The following is a 14,363-nucleotide window of genomic DNA, read 5'->3' on the forward strand; positions in this document are numbered from 1 at the left end:
TTTGGTAAACTCCTAGGAATACTGGTGCTTGTCTAGAATCACACTGTGAGTCTGTGTGCATTTGGGCACCACTGTCAGAGAAGCGTTTGGTAACATTGTGCTTTTGCTGAGAGAAAACTGTTTTAATACCTGTCATGTTGTCAAGTTTTAGTAGCATTAGAAGCCAGTCTTTACTTATGTGTTGATTAAATGAGTCAGGCATTGACACTAAAGAGCAGTCGTGAAATATGTAGATTGTGTGCAGTTCCCTTATCACTTCCAGTGTAGTGAATGAGTTTCGGTAAACTCCTAGGAATACTGGTGCTTGTCTAGAATCACACTGTGAGTCTGTGTACATTTGGGAACCACTGTGAGAGAAGCGTTTGGTAACATCATGCATTTGCTGGCAGGTAACTGTTTTAAAACATGTCATGTTGTCAAGTTTTAGTAGCATTAGAAGCCAGTCTTTGCTTATGTGTTGATTAAATGAGTCAGGCATTAACACTAAAGTGCAGTCGTGAAATATGTAGATTGTGTGCAGTTCCCTTATCACTTCCAGTATAGTGAATGAGTTTTGGTAAACTCCTAGGAATACTGGTGCTTGTCTAGAATCACACTGTAAGTCTGTGTGCATTTGGAAACCACTGTGGGAAAAGCGTTTGGTAACATCGTGTATTTGCTGAGAGAAAACTGTTTTAAAATCTGTCATGTTGTCAAGTTTTAGTACCATTAGAATCCAGTGTTTGCTTATGTGTTGATTAAATTAGTCAGGTGTTGACATTAAAGTGTAGTCGTGAAATATGCAGATTGTGAGAAGTTCCCTTACCTCTTCCATTGTAGTGAATGAGTTTTGGTAAACTCCTAGGGATAGTGGTGCTTGTCTAGAATCACACTGTGAGTCTTTGTGCATTTGGGAACCACTGTGAAAGAAGCGTTTGGTAACATCGTGTATTTGCTGACAGAATACTGTTTTAAAACTTGTCATGTTGTCAAGTTTTAGTAGCATTAGAAGCCAGTCTTTGCTTATGCGTTGATTAAATGAGTTAGGCTTTGACACAAAAGTGCAGTCCTGAAATATGTAGATTGTGTGCAGTTCCCTTACCACTTCCACAGTAGTGAATGAGTTTTGGTAAACTCCTAGGGATAGTGTTTGTTGTCTAGAATCACTCTGTGAGTCTGTGTGCATTTGGGAACCACTGTGAGAGAAGCATTTGGTAACATTGTGTATTTGCTGACAGATAACTGTTTTAAAACCTGTCATTTTGTCAAGTTTTAGTAGCTTTAGAAGCCAGTCTTTGCTTATGCGTTGATTAAATGAGTCATGCCTTGACACTGATGTGCTGTACTTAAATATGTAGATTGTGTGCAGTCCCTTTACCCCTTCCACAGTAGTGAATGAGTTTTGGTAAACTCCTAGGGATAGTGGTGCTTGTCTAGAATCATACTGTGAGTCTGTGTGCATTTGGGAACCACTGTCAGAGAAACGTTTGGTAACATCGTGCATTTGCTGACAGAAAACTGTTTTGAAACCTGTCATGTTGTCAAGTTTTAGTAGCATTGGAAGCCAGTCTTTGCTTATGTGTTGATTAAATGAGTCAGGCATTGATACTAAAGTGTAGTCGTGAAATATGTAGGTTGTGTGCAGTTCCCTTATCACTTCCACTGTAGTGAATGAGTTTTGGTAAACTCCTAGGGATAGTGGTGCTTGTCTAGAATCACATTGTGAGTTTGTGTACATTTGGGAACCACTGTCAGAGAAGCGTTCTGTAACATTGTGCACTTGCTGACAGAAAACTGTTTTGAAACCGTCATGTTGTCAAGTTTTAGTAGCATTAGAAGCCAGTTTTTGCTTATGCGTTGATAAAATAAGTCATGCTTTGACACTAAAGTACAGTACCATGTAGTATTGTCTTTACTACCCCAGAACTGAAAATTTTATATTTTTACCCAGGCACTGTCCAAGAAGTAGTCTGATGATTTAGTCAGTTTCTAAGTACTTATGTTGTGAACCATTCATTACCAAATAGACTGCTTCAAATGTCCATGCAGTATGCATGTAGTTCTCTAACCACCTACACATTTGTTTTTCACACCTTCAATTCTCTAGACAGTTTCCATACACTTCCAGGAAACACCCTATCACTCTCTTTGTAGTCTTCTAGTGACCCATTCAGCACCATATAGTAATTCATTCACTGTGCCAAAACCCAAACATTTATAAATTCACCAAGACACTCTCTTTCCAGTACTCTAACGATTCAGTTACTGTCTAAGTATTCATGCACTGAGCCAGGACTTAGCACATGGACTGCTTCAAACCCCTATGCACTATGCATGCAGTCTTTTAACCACCTAGAGATTTGTCTTTTATACTTTCAATTCCCTAGTCAATATCCATATAGTCCAGCAAACATCTTGTCACTCCCTTTGCAGTCTTTTAGTGACCTTTTTAGTACCAAGTACTAATTCATTCCCTGTGCGAAAAGTCTACCAGTTATAAATTCATCCAGGCAGTCTCCTTGCTGTAGTCTAATCATTTAGTCAGAACCCAAGTACTCATGCAGTGAGCCGGGCCTTAGCACATGGACTGCTTTAAATGCCTAGCCAGTATGTATTCAGTTCTCTAATGAGCTACACAGTTGTCTTTCGCAGCTTCAATTCCCCAGTTAGTATTCATACACTTCTAGCAAGCACCCTGTTACTCACCCAGTGTGTCTCTTTTTAATACTGTAATCATTCAGTTAGTTAGCATGAAGTCTTTTAGTGAGGTAGGCTTTAGGGCATGAACTGCTTCAAAGTAGTATGCATTATGTTTGTAGTGTTTTAATCATCGTCACACTTGTGGTTCAGGGCTATAGTTTTTTAGTCTGTTTTTATGTAAAATGTGTTTGTACAGTAATGGAATATTATAAATTTGAAAGTTATTAATATACATTTATTTGTGACTCTTTTTTGCAGATACTGTTTTTCAACGTTAAAATCGAGAAAGTATGCCAGAAAAGAAAAGAACAGAGACAGGAGGATTATTTGAAGAAACATCAACCACAAGTATTGAATGAAAAAGATAATGTGGCTAAAAGGAAAAAATCTTCTGGTAAGATCACGAAGCAATTTATTAAAAATGTTTGTAGGAGCAAACAGAATGTAGAGAATGTTGAAACTTCAAATAATTTTTTAAGTAAGAAAAAAAATCAAAATAAGAGGAAAAGTAAAAAAGCAAATATTCAGTCAAAGGAGATAAAGTATGGTAAAAGAAGATATATGTAATGAAGGCCAAAAGTAGGAGGAAAAGAGTTATTAATAAAAAAATAAATTGTGATTTTTTTTGGGAGAATAGAAACACAGTTCTAGTTCAGAGCCTTTTTTTAATGAAGAGAGTTATTCACTAAGTGAAAAATTATTGTATGCAGTTGACACCAGTGGTAGAGGTTATGAGGTTAGTGATGGTTGTCCAATGGAGAAAGAGAAAATGGTTGAAAGAAATGCAGAAGAAGTGATAGCTGATGAAGTTTTAGGGAGACGTGCTAAAAACCCTGTGTACACTTGGGATTGCAGTAGTGTTTGTAATGTACGACAGGAATCTATTGAAAAATGATGTCGTTTTTTACGAGTCTATACTAAAAAAAGTGTAAAACAAAAGATTAAGCTGTTGCAAGGACTAGACCCTTGCAGAGTGAGCAAACATACTGGTTTGCAAGGTCATTCTCTGGCTTGTCTTTCTAGGAAAGTTTGTGAAAGGGTTTTTCACCATTTCAGAATGCTGGCAGTACATCATACTCAAATGCGGAAGTTAGTGAGAAGGCTGTATTATGCAAAAAGTCCAGCACTAAAGTTAAGTGAGTTGAACAGTGCTCTTTTGCGTGGGTCAGTTTCAGATGTGAAGCAGGTCTGTGAGGATATTGAGTTTTGTTACTTTGGGCCTCAGCAAGAGAGTGAAGAAACTGACACATTAGTAGAACAAAATGTTGAAGACAATGTAGAACCTGTAATTACAGAAAAATTTGAGGATGAAATGACAAAGTTTAAGGTAATTTCAGGTGAAAGACCAAATGTTTCTTGTATTTGTTGTCGGTGAAGTCACTATAAAAATCAGTCTAGGGGTGTCAATCTGTATTTAAAAAGTGAAATAGAAGATAATGATAAGTGGATGGAATTTGCAACTTATTTGTTGGTAGAGGATTGTTTTGATTTGGGATGTGAGCAGCGTATTTGCAAATATTGTTATAATAAATTAGATGTGAATAAAATGCCTGCTAGAGCTGTTCATAATAATCTAGAGTTGGTTGCTATTCCTCCAGAGCTGATAGATTTAAATACGTATGAGTCTATTCTGATACAAAGTGTTCACCCATTTCAGGCTATTGTTCGTATGGAGCCCAAAATAAGTAAATTACCTCCATCAGAGTTGCAAAGAGGATTGAAAGGAAGAGTTGTGTATTTACCATTAGACTTAAGGAAAAATGTTGAAACTATTGGTGTAGATCATGCAGAAAATGAGCCACTAGTCATTCTAGTTAATGGTGTTCCTACTAAGAATAAGAAAATCTGGCAAGAGTTAGTGGATGTTAGAAAAGTGCAAAAGGCATCATTGTATCTGATAAAAAATAATGAGTACTATAGAAATGTGTTTGTTGGAGAAGAAGAAATAGATTTAGCAGAAGATAGTGAAACATTAAGTGGACAAATTGAAAAAGTGGACATGTCCAGATGAGAAGAGATCTATGAACATTACAGTGTACATCCACTTCATTCCAAAGAGGTGATGGGGAATACAATTGAGTTGTTTCAAATGAAAAAAGCAACTGGAAGTCACTTGAGTGTATGGGAAGAGAGTTTGGAAGCTCGTTGTTTCCCGCAGTTGTTTCCAACAGGAAAAGGTGGGCGATATGATGAACGTCCTGTGCAGATTCCTGCATCTGAATATTGGACAACAAGATTATATGCAGAAGATCCAAGATTTTGACAATGTATCCCTTATATGTTTCATCTTCTGTTTGAAAGTGACTTGTCTGGACTTTCATATGCAGTAAATCACATTTTAAAACTGGAATGCATCTGCAAAATGTAACTGCAAAGGATTTTATGGATAAAGTGCATCAGAGAGATGATCATTTAGAATCTCAGTTGATTAATCTGATGGCATGTCAGCGTGGGACTAATGAATATTGGTACCGTCGACATGGAGAACTGAAATGCATTCTACGGAACTTGGGAACTCCTACATGGTTTGTTACACTAAGCTGTGCTGAGTATGCTTGGGATGATTTACTTGAATTTCTTCGAGAGGCAAATTCCAATATAAATAATATTGAATACAAGACACCTGGAGAATTGTGCTCTTTGGATCCTGTCAATGTATGCAGATATTTCAATAATAGATTTGAAGCTATGATGTCTTTCATCTGCAATAAAAAGAATCCTCCTCTTGGAGAAGTTGTGGATTTCTTTTGGAGAAAGAAGTATCAAGCAAGAGGTGCTCCTCACATACATATGTTGTTATGGGTCAAGAATGCCCCCAAATTTGGAACAGATTCAGATGAAAGTGTTTTGTCTTTCATTGAAGATTATGCTACATGTGCTGTACCAAATAGCAGAGAAGACAAACACTTAAAAGAACAAGTCTTACGATTTCAAAGCCATAGGTGTGGAAAATACTGTCGACGAAAGTACAAGTCAAAGGATAAGTTCTATACCAAATGTCGTTTTGGATTTCCACGTCCTGTATTAGCCAAAGGAAGAGTGAACAGTTTCATGTCAGCTGTACGACATACCATCACAAGAAAGTCTCCGAAAAACACCTACAACTTAAGAAGAAGCGAAGAATCAAAATACATAAATGACTACAACCCAGTTATTTTATCCATGTGGAACGCTAATATGGATATTCAGTATGTTGCGGACAATTCTATTGCTGTTGCTCGATATGTAACGTCTTACATTACTAAATCAGAAAAGACTGATTTGAAAGAAATGTGGGAAGAGATTTCTCACGAGAAGAGTCTAAGTAAGAAATTATACAGTTTCAGTTTGAAAATGTTATCGCATAGTGAATTTGGAGCATATAAATGTTCAGATCGGTTATCATCTGCAAGTCTATATTCCAAAAGTAGAAGAATCATTTGGGTGAGTCTAGGTCTTGCAGGAATGCGAAATCGAGTACTGAAATCTGTTCAAGAAATTGAATATTTAGCAGAAAATGACCCTGAAAGTACAGATATTTTGAAAACCAATATGTTGGACACATACTATCCAAAGAGAAGTCATCATCTTGAGAACATGTGTCTCTATGAAGTGTTGCAAAACTACACTTTTAAACGGAATATTACAGAGAACAACAACGATGGAAAATATGGAGTGATTGGTTCTGAAGGATGTCTGGTGAAACAAAGGAAAGGAAATTTAATTAATCACAGAAAACTGAGTTGCGACACTGCTGACAAAAGGGAATTTTACTATTTAGCCCTTTTGCAAATGTTCAAACCATGTCGTTCTAAACTGGAATTACTTGGAGATTTTCCCAGCTATGAAGATTCATTTAATGCTTGTAAAGATAGCATACAATGCAGTGCTTTCGCCAATTATGTGAAAATGTTGAATGATGAAATTGATCAAGAAGCTACAATTGCAGCTGAGATTGCTAGAGACAGTTCTCAAGACAGTCAAAGTTCTGCTGCACTGACTCAAGGTCCACTTGGACAACCAATTGTTGAAAATGAAGCAGCGATTTCCATGAATGAGGTGGAAACAGCAATGTATCAAGCACAAGAAGATGCAATACAGTTAGGAAACTTGGAAGTGCAACTACATGTTGAACAGAAACAAATATATCAGCAAGTGAAAGAGCAGATTGACCATGGATTACTTCATGAAAAGAAAGACTGCTCATGTACATCATTTCAACCTATCCGAATGTTATTGAGTGGTCAAGCTGGAACAGGAAAGAGTTTCTTAATTAAAGTAATTACAAGTTATCTGCAGACAACAACTGAGTCGCATTTGTCTTGTGTTGTCACTGCTCCAACTGGGTTGGCAGCACATAACATTAAATGAATTACTTTACATTGTTTACTAATGCTACCAGTAGATTATGAGAACAAATTGGAATACCACAAGCTATCTGGAGAAGCTTGTTGTGAAGTTTCAAGAGGGCTGAAGAAAATGAAACTTCTCATTATTGATGAGGTGAGCATGGTTTCAAACTTGATGCTTGCCTTTGTGCATTTAAGAATGCAGCAAATTCTTAAAACAGAGTATGACGTGTTATTTGGAGGAAAACACGTCATAGTTTTTGGAGATCTACTGCAACTGACACCGGTAAAAGGACAACCAGTATTTAAAACACTTGCCCATGAAGATACTAGAAAGTCTCTTGGCAGTGTTGGTAATGTGAACATTTGGAGTAATTTTCAATACAAAGAACTGACAACAAATATGCGACAGGCAAATGATGCTGAATATGGAAGTATTCTTCAAGATATAAGAATTGGAATTCTTTCAAAAAAAGGGAAAGAAGCTTTGGAGAGTCGATTACTTTGCAATGTCTTTCCAAATGAAAATGCAGTTGCTGCAAAAGTGTACATGGAAATTGCTAAAAATAAGTCAGTGATTTGCTTATTGCCAACACTGCGTGAGTGTTCAATATTCAACGAAGAATTATTAAAATTGGAAAATGAAGAAATTGTCAAAATGGAAGCCATCGATAAAATACTACATGAAGGAATCACTATTATTTTAACGGGTAAGTTGAGATCAAAACTAGATTGTTTAGAAAAAAAATATCTAAAACTGCTGGTTTGGAAAAGACACTGTATGTGTGTGTAAACTGTCGGGTAATTTTAAGGCGTAATTTGGATGTAGAGAAAGGTTTAGTTAATGGTGCAATGGGCAAAGTGGTGGATTTTGTGAATTATCAGAAAAAAGAAGGAATTGAATTTTTAAAAATTAAATTTTATCAGATTGATGAAGTTAAAGAAATTGGTCGTTGTTCAGTTCGTTTTTTGCTTGTTAAAGATTTATATGTCCGTAGGAAACAATTTCCATTTGCTCTGGCATATGCAGTGACTATTCATAGATATCAAGGATTAAGTGTAGACAGTGCATTGGTGAACATTGTATCTACTGTATTTAAAGAGGGTATGGCATATGTTGCTTTGTCGCGAGTCAGAACATTATCTGGTTTGTTTTTGATTGATTTTGATGAGACAAAGCTTACTGCAGATGCAAACTGTGTAAAAGAGTATAATAGGTTAAGAAGGGTGTATGCTCCAAATTTAGGTCAATATCCTGTATTTGAAAAGTGTGTGGTTGGTCGAAAAAGAAGGTTAGAGAATATCTGTTCTGAAGGTATCAAGAAAAGAAAAGAACAAGATAATGTTGTGATTGCAGGTAAAAAGAAATTGGACACTGTTGAAGAGATTGTTGGTTATCAGTTTGAAAATAGTTCTGGTGTCAACTGCTATGCTAATGTAGTGGTCAATGTTGTTTTTTATCTTGAAGATTTGCAAGAGCAAATTATGGAGAATCGGCAAAAAAGATTTTGTTCTCTGTTGCACGCTGTTTATGAAAAATTGACAACAGATAGGAATTAGCTCGTACACTGACCATGTCATGAGTGATGTAATATGTGACGTCATCAGCAGTGCATTGCGGGGGCGTGAGTTATAGTTAGCTGAACTAACTATAACAGGGGAATTTCTAGGGTTTTGTACGAGGGAAATGTCCAGCTAACTATAACGCCCCTGAAACCTATCGTTTTTTCAGTGAATTTCTAAGGTTTTTTAAATGCCAATTCCTAACTATAACATGCATGAAACCTATGTTTTTTTCAGTGAATTTCAAAGGTTTTTTAAATGCCAATTCCTAACTATAACGCCTGTGAAACCTTTGGTTTTTTCAGTGAATATAGATATAGATATAAATATAGATATATATCAGCAAACGTGATATAGACATTTGTTTAAGCAGACCTAAAAGTATATCTATATATTTTTAAATCAGAAGTAGTGCATTTATTTGTAGGCAAAACACACGTACATGTTTCTCTACAAAGGCATATGCTGTACATTTGCGTTTTGAGAATGGTTGGCCATAGAAGCTGGGAAGTAACTGGGAGCCCTGAAAATTTATTGGGAAGGTGGTTAGAGGCACTAAAACCATCTGCATCACAAGAACAAACTCACTCACACTGGATTTACTCTGCTCCTATTTTGTATATGGTCAGATCACATTATATAACTATAAGAACTGAATTTGAATTAATAATTTGCCGACTGATTTAAGTTGGTTTTAGGAAAAGATGTATTTTAATGATTGTGAACAAATAGTTTTGCAATGGTGAATTCATTCTATTGCAGTGGTTTCAGTTAACTAAGCAAATAAAATTAAACTTGAAACATGGTCGTAATGTAGGAAAGAGCCAAGTCTTGAGTAGTTTTTTGAAGATAAGATAGTTATCTGCGGATCTCATGTTTGGGGAGAGATGCCAATTTGGAATGGAGGTCACTTTCTTGTGAGTATTTGTGATTTTATTCCTGATGCAAAAGTGGTCCAGTTCCATGTATTGCTTTGTGGGTGACACAAAGCAGCTTGAATATGGATATTTTGGCAACCGGTTACCAATGTAGGGCCTTCAAGGCAGGATAGATGTGGGTTTGTGGCTTTACGTGTAGGTGTAGTCTGGCAGTAGCGTTCTGATTTCGTAGTAGTCATTTAATAGTTGATAAAGATGATCTATGGTAAAGTCCATTGACCTAATCAAGTTTAGATGGAGATGGTAGGTTGAACCTTGGGTGGAAATCCTAGGTGGGGGAAGATGCGTCACAGAGTTTTAATAGTAATGAAGCTTGATCTTGCTAAGTTATCCACTTGGGCCTTTATTGGTAGCATGGAGTCCATGGTAATTCCAAGGTTTCTTAATTCCTTGGATACGTTAAGAGGTGGTCCAGAGCAGGTCATAATTTTTCCAATCACCACATGTGAGTATTTCAGTTTTGGACACATTCAATTTGAGATGGCTCTATGGCATCCACTGATCAATGGTCTGAAGTCACTGAAGATTTTTGAGTTTCCAATGTCTTTGTGACTTTCCATTTTAAGAAGTATTTGTGTGTTATCTGCGTAATTAGAACATGTGATCTGAAATTCATTGATCATTGCCGGTAATGACTTCATGGAGATGTTGACAAGTATGGGTGAGATTATAGGGGCTTGAGAGACCGCTGCTTTTGTTAAGAACAGTTTGGATTAGAAAGGAGGAGTATGGATGACATTTATTATATATTATTGTGGGCTTTGGTGGCTCCTCCATTTGAGCCCCTGTCGGATGTGGACGTTAAATTTGTTACTCTTAAAGTGGTCTTTCTTGTGGCAATTACCTCGGCTCGTGGGGGGAAGGCTTCTTCTGCTTCCATTGGTCATTGACTGAAGCAGGTCATTGCTTTGGCTTACTCTCTTTCTGGGTCTCCTCCTCCTGCGGGGGTTCAGAGGAGGTCTACCTTGTGGGGTGGCTGCTTCCTTGGCTGAGGTTCGGGGGGTTCCCCTTTCTGAGATCTGTCAGGCGGCCGCTTGGGCGTCCTCTAATAACTTTATTCGGCATTATGGCCTTCAGAATTTGTTGGGGGAGGATGATAATTTTGGTTTGGGAGTGCTGCATGCTGTGTGCTCCTGGATTTCTTGTTCTGTTGTTCAATAAATCGCTGGGTTTTGCATTTCTGGTGGTCCTGGTGGTTTATTGTGGATGAATGATGGTGTCTGCTTGGGTATTCTCACATGTTTATGAAGGGGACAAGGACAGGAGGGACCTGGGGGTAATGTCCTATTACTTACCGGTAATCTTCATTACTCCTGGTCCCGTTGTCCTCATCCCCTTCATGGCTTCCCTCCCTCCCTCCCTGCCGGCCTTCATCTGGGCTTGGTTTTGTCAAGAGGAATGCTGGGACCGGTACGATTATGTACTCCCAGAGGGAGGGGGAGGGGTAGGTCCAGCATTCCTAAGGCTAAGGATAAGGGTAAGGACAAGTTCTAGGTTAAGAATGAGGATGTGTAAAGGATAGGAATAAGAATAAGCATAAGGATAAGGATAAAGATAAGAATAAGAATAAGGATGAGGATAAGGATAAGAATGATATCCAGGCTCAGATTCATTTATTGTATGAATAATTAAAACCATTTCAAATGATAAATACATCAAAAATATAACCATGCTCATGCAATCAACCATGGCCTCAGTTAAAGAAAATACAGTCTTTGGCAGCACTGAGAGGCTGTGAATTTCTTTTAAATAAAATAAATGTAACAATAAAATGAATAAATGATTAAACCAAACAAACACAGAGTTTTTGGTAAAATAATCTTAACATATAAACAAGCATTGCATAGCCAATAAGTTCTGCCTTTTGGATGTAAATGCAGACCTACTAGTTTTGCCTTTGTTGTTTTGCCAATATTGTTCAGCATCAGCAGAAAAAAGTAAAAGTGCGATGATGTGCATGCATGCACATGTATTTATAAGCTGTGAAGGTGGAAGAAAGATCAACCTGGAACGAGGAAATGGCGCTCATAAAGAAACAATGCTTTCGGTAAATAGTGAGCCTGGTCCTTATTGTATTGACTTAGAAGGGTAAAAATACCTGCTGGACCTGCCATATTCAAAGCAATGTCTTGTAGGTAGTGTGCAGAATTAAGCAACAGATGCATTTAAGCACTGAGTTATCCTACAGCTGACTACTTTAGAAAATAAAGGAACTTGTTCAAAGTAACTACATTTTAAAGGGAAAGTGCTTAGGCCTGATTCTGAACTTTACAGTGACATATTGATGGAGATCTAATAAGAGAGATGTCCCAGGATTTATGGACACGTCAGACTTAACTGGTTAAAAGGCGGTGGGGACAGGATGCTTTGCAACACTCCCCAGGAACAAAAAACATTGATGATTGCAATAATGTCAGACGTTTAGGAAGACCCCTGACTTATTTATTTTTAGGGAAGGAGGGCAATTTAGAAATCCCCCTCAAGTTTTTTCTTAGAAGGTGTGCATGACATGCACAGTTCAGTTTCTATCCTTTTCTTTGTCATTTGCATGCAATTATTAATGGAAATCAAAAACTACAGTTCCCAGAATGCAAAGGAAATTAAACAGGACTGGATAAGACGTGCAAGTGGTGTGCTCTGAACTTAAAAAGCTCTGTATGGCCAAACAAGACGAGCATGTTCTATACAGAACTTGCTTCTTCTGAAATATTCATGACCTAAAATGTTTATTCTGGTGCTACTGTTCTAAGAATAGATGTCAGGAACTTAAATAGGTGAGACAGCACCCTGGCTGAGAGTAAACTCTAATGAATGCAACAGCTGGGCACAATATACTGGGAAACAGAACTAAAACGTAAATAACCACCGCAGTCATTAGTCTCATTGAACAGACATTAATCACCACAAAACCACAGTGGAAAATAAACAAGACCCTGTAAAAGTAAAACAGTGGTAAAAATTTTTTGGGGGAAGTCACATTCATTTCTACCAGCGGAGACTTCCGTACTAAGGCAAACATAAATGAAAAAAGAGATTAAGCCGAGCAAAAATGAAAATGAAGTGCACTCACCAGTTAGTTTTAATAAGTCCCTGGGGTATCTGGAGTAGGGAGGAGGAGGGGACTCTAGAACATGAGAAAAAGAGGGAGAGGAGTTGAGGCCAGGGCATGGGAGAGTGTGCTAGGAGGTTGTGATAAAAGGGGCATTGTCTAGAGACTACCTGTTTGTCTGAGGGTTGGAGGCTGGGCCCAGGCGGGGATTGGCTTAATATTTCACAATCAGGTAAACAAAGGGGGCTGCCTGGCACCAGTCTCTCCACTATGTGCTGCTGAGCAGGCCTCCTTGGTACTTCTTGCACACACTGCTAGTTGCATATAAAGATATGAATCTCAAATTATTCAGTTTTTTATTATGTGGTGTTGGCTGAGTGTAAAACACAATGTTGAAATATTGTTGCTCACTCATAGTATATTTCAAGAAGAAAATAAACATGTTGTCTGTAATGGGTCTCTACTGGGTAGCTAAGAAGGTTGAAGTTGTTTTCGATGAAGAGTCGCTTCTAAAACAGACGCACTCTCAGAACAGTGCTTCGTAAAACGGGAAAAGAAACAACCTATCCCTTCATCCCCCGCATCTGCATTCTCACAGGTACTTTATGAAGGATTTCTCAGAAGAAACAATGAACAAGCTGGCGTTTCCAATTAATGTGAAGCCAGTGAGAGAAGCGATTATTCATCCACACGGTATTTCTTGAAACCCGAGTTAGACTGTATCATGTTGTTTGAGTAGGTGGTTATGTATTCAAATAGTTGAAATAATTAACAAGCAAAGATAAATATAATAAACAATGAGAAAAAAATGCATTGATGGTTTAGCGCTCGGGGTAGTAGGGAGAGAGTGATAGAGACACACGGCGATTTGTATGGGGTTCACCTCTTGCCGAATAAATATCGCACACGGAAGTGCATCAAGTGAGCCGAATCAACCAACCTTTATGGCATTTTAAAACAACGAGAGATTATCATTTATGCCTTCTTTTTGTCTTACCCTAATTTGCTCTCTTCTCCCGGTCTGCTGGATGTTTTGGGCACACTCACAAACCGCTTGCTTCAAGATCTCACAGTTTTCTTTGAATGTCACAAATGAACTCTTAAAGTGCAGGTGTAGTGTGAACTACGTCAGCCTTGGATAACACTAAGCAAGCTTTGAATTTCACAAATCGTTTTTTTAAATTCAAACCTAGACACATTAGCAATGATGGGGCAGATTTACAAGCCCCTTGCGCCACTTTTGCGTAATTTTTAACATGGGGAAAATTACTCAAAAGTGGCGCAAGGGGCTTGTAAATCTGCCCTGAATCCCCTAATTGAACATGGCAGTAAACTTAATCGCCCTGTTCAAACAGTAACGTACAGCAGTAGCGCACAGTCTTGCCCCTTACAATAACAATCTTTCACAAAGCTCTCTTTTTGACATAACAGTGTTGAGAATGTGGTGAATCATCCAGAGCTGCCAAATTTGGAACTAGGGACCCAGGTTTCAGACTTGCCTCCTGCTCACCCCATCCCTGATATAAAAAAACAATGCAGATAAATTCCAATAAAAAACAAAATAAAACAATGACAAAAACTAGAAAAGAAAAAAATTACAAATGTGGTTTATTACCAATTATGCGAATTTTAAACTGAAAGTAATCCAAGATTATGAACAAAGCAGACCGACCAGCACAACAAATCCCAGCTCAAAGAGTACAAAAGGAAACATTACCAAAACAGAACCTGGACTGACAACAACAAAAAAAAGAAGTGCACGTAAACAAATAGAAATAGCTGAAATTATACAAGTACTGCCCCATG

The 14,363-nt window shown here is 37.7% G+C and overlaps 1 long non-coding RNA gene across 1 annotated transcript in view; it reads right to left on the minus strand.

The window, feature by feature from the left end:
* Positions 1-12,692, minus strand: part of LOC146865604 (uncharacterized) — a 40,091-nt gene extending 27,399 nt beyond the window's left edge. The window contains exon 1 of the long non-coding RNA XR_014976657.1: positions 12,579-12,692. This is a non-coding gene — a long non-coding RNA (uncharacterized LOC146865604). The remainder of the gene's footprint in view (positions 1-12,578) is intronic.
* Positions 12,693-14,363: the final 1,671 nt, after the last annotated feature.

Source organism: Triturus cristatus, chromosome 2_1 (assembly GCF_964204655.1).
Source record: "Triturus cristatus chromosome 2_1, aTriCri1.1, whole genome shotgun sequence".
NCBI classification, from domain to species: domain Eukaryota; kingdom Metazoa; phylum Chordata; class Amphibia; order Caudata; family Salamandridae; genus Triturus; species Triturus cristatus.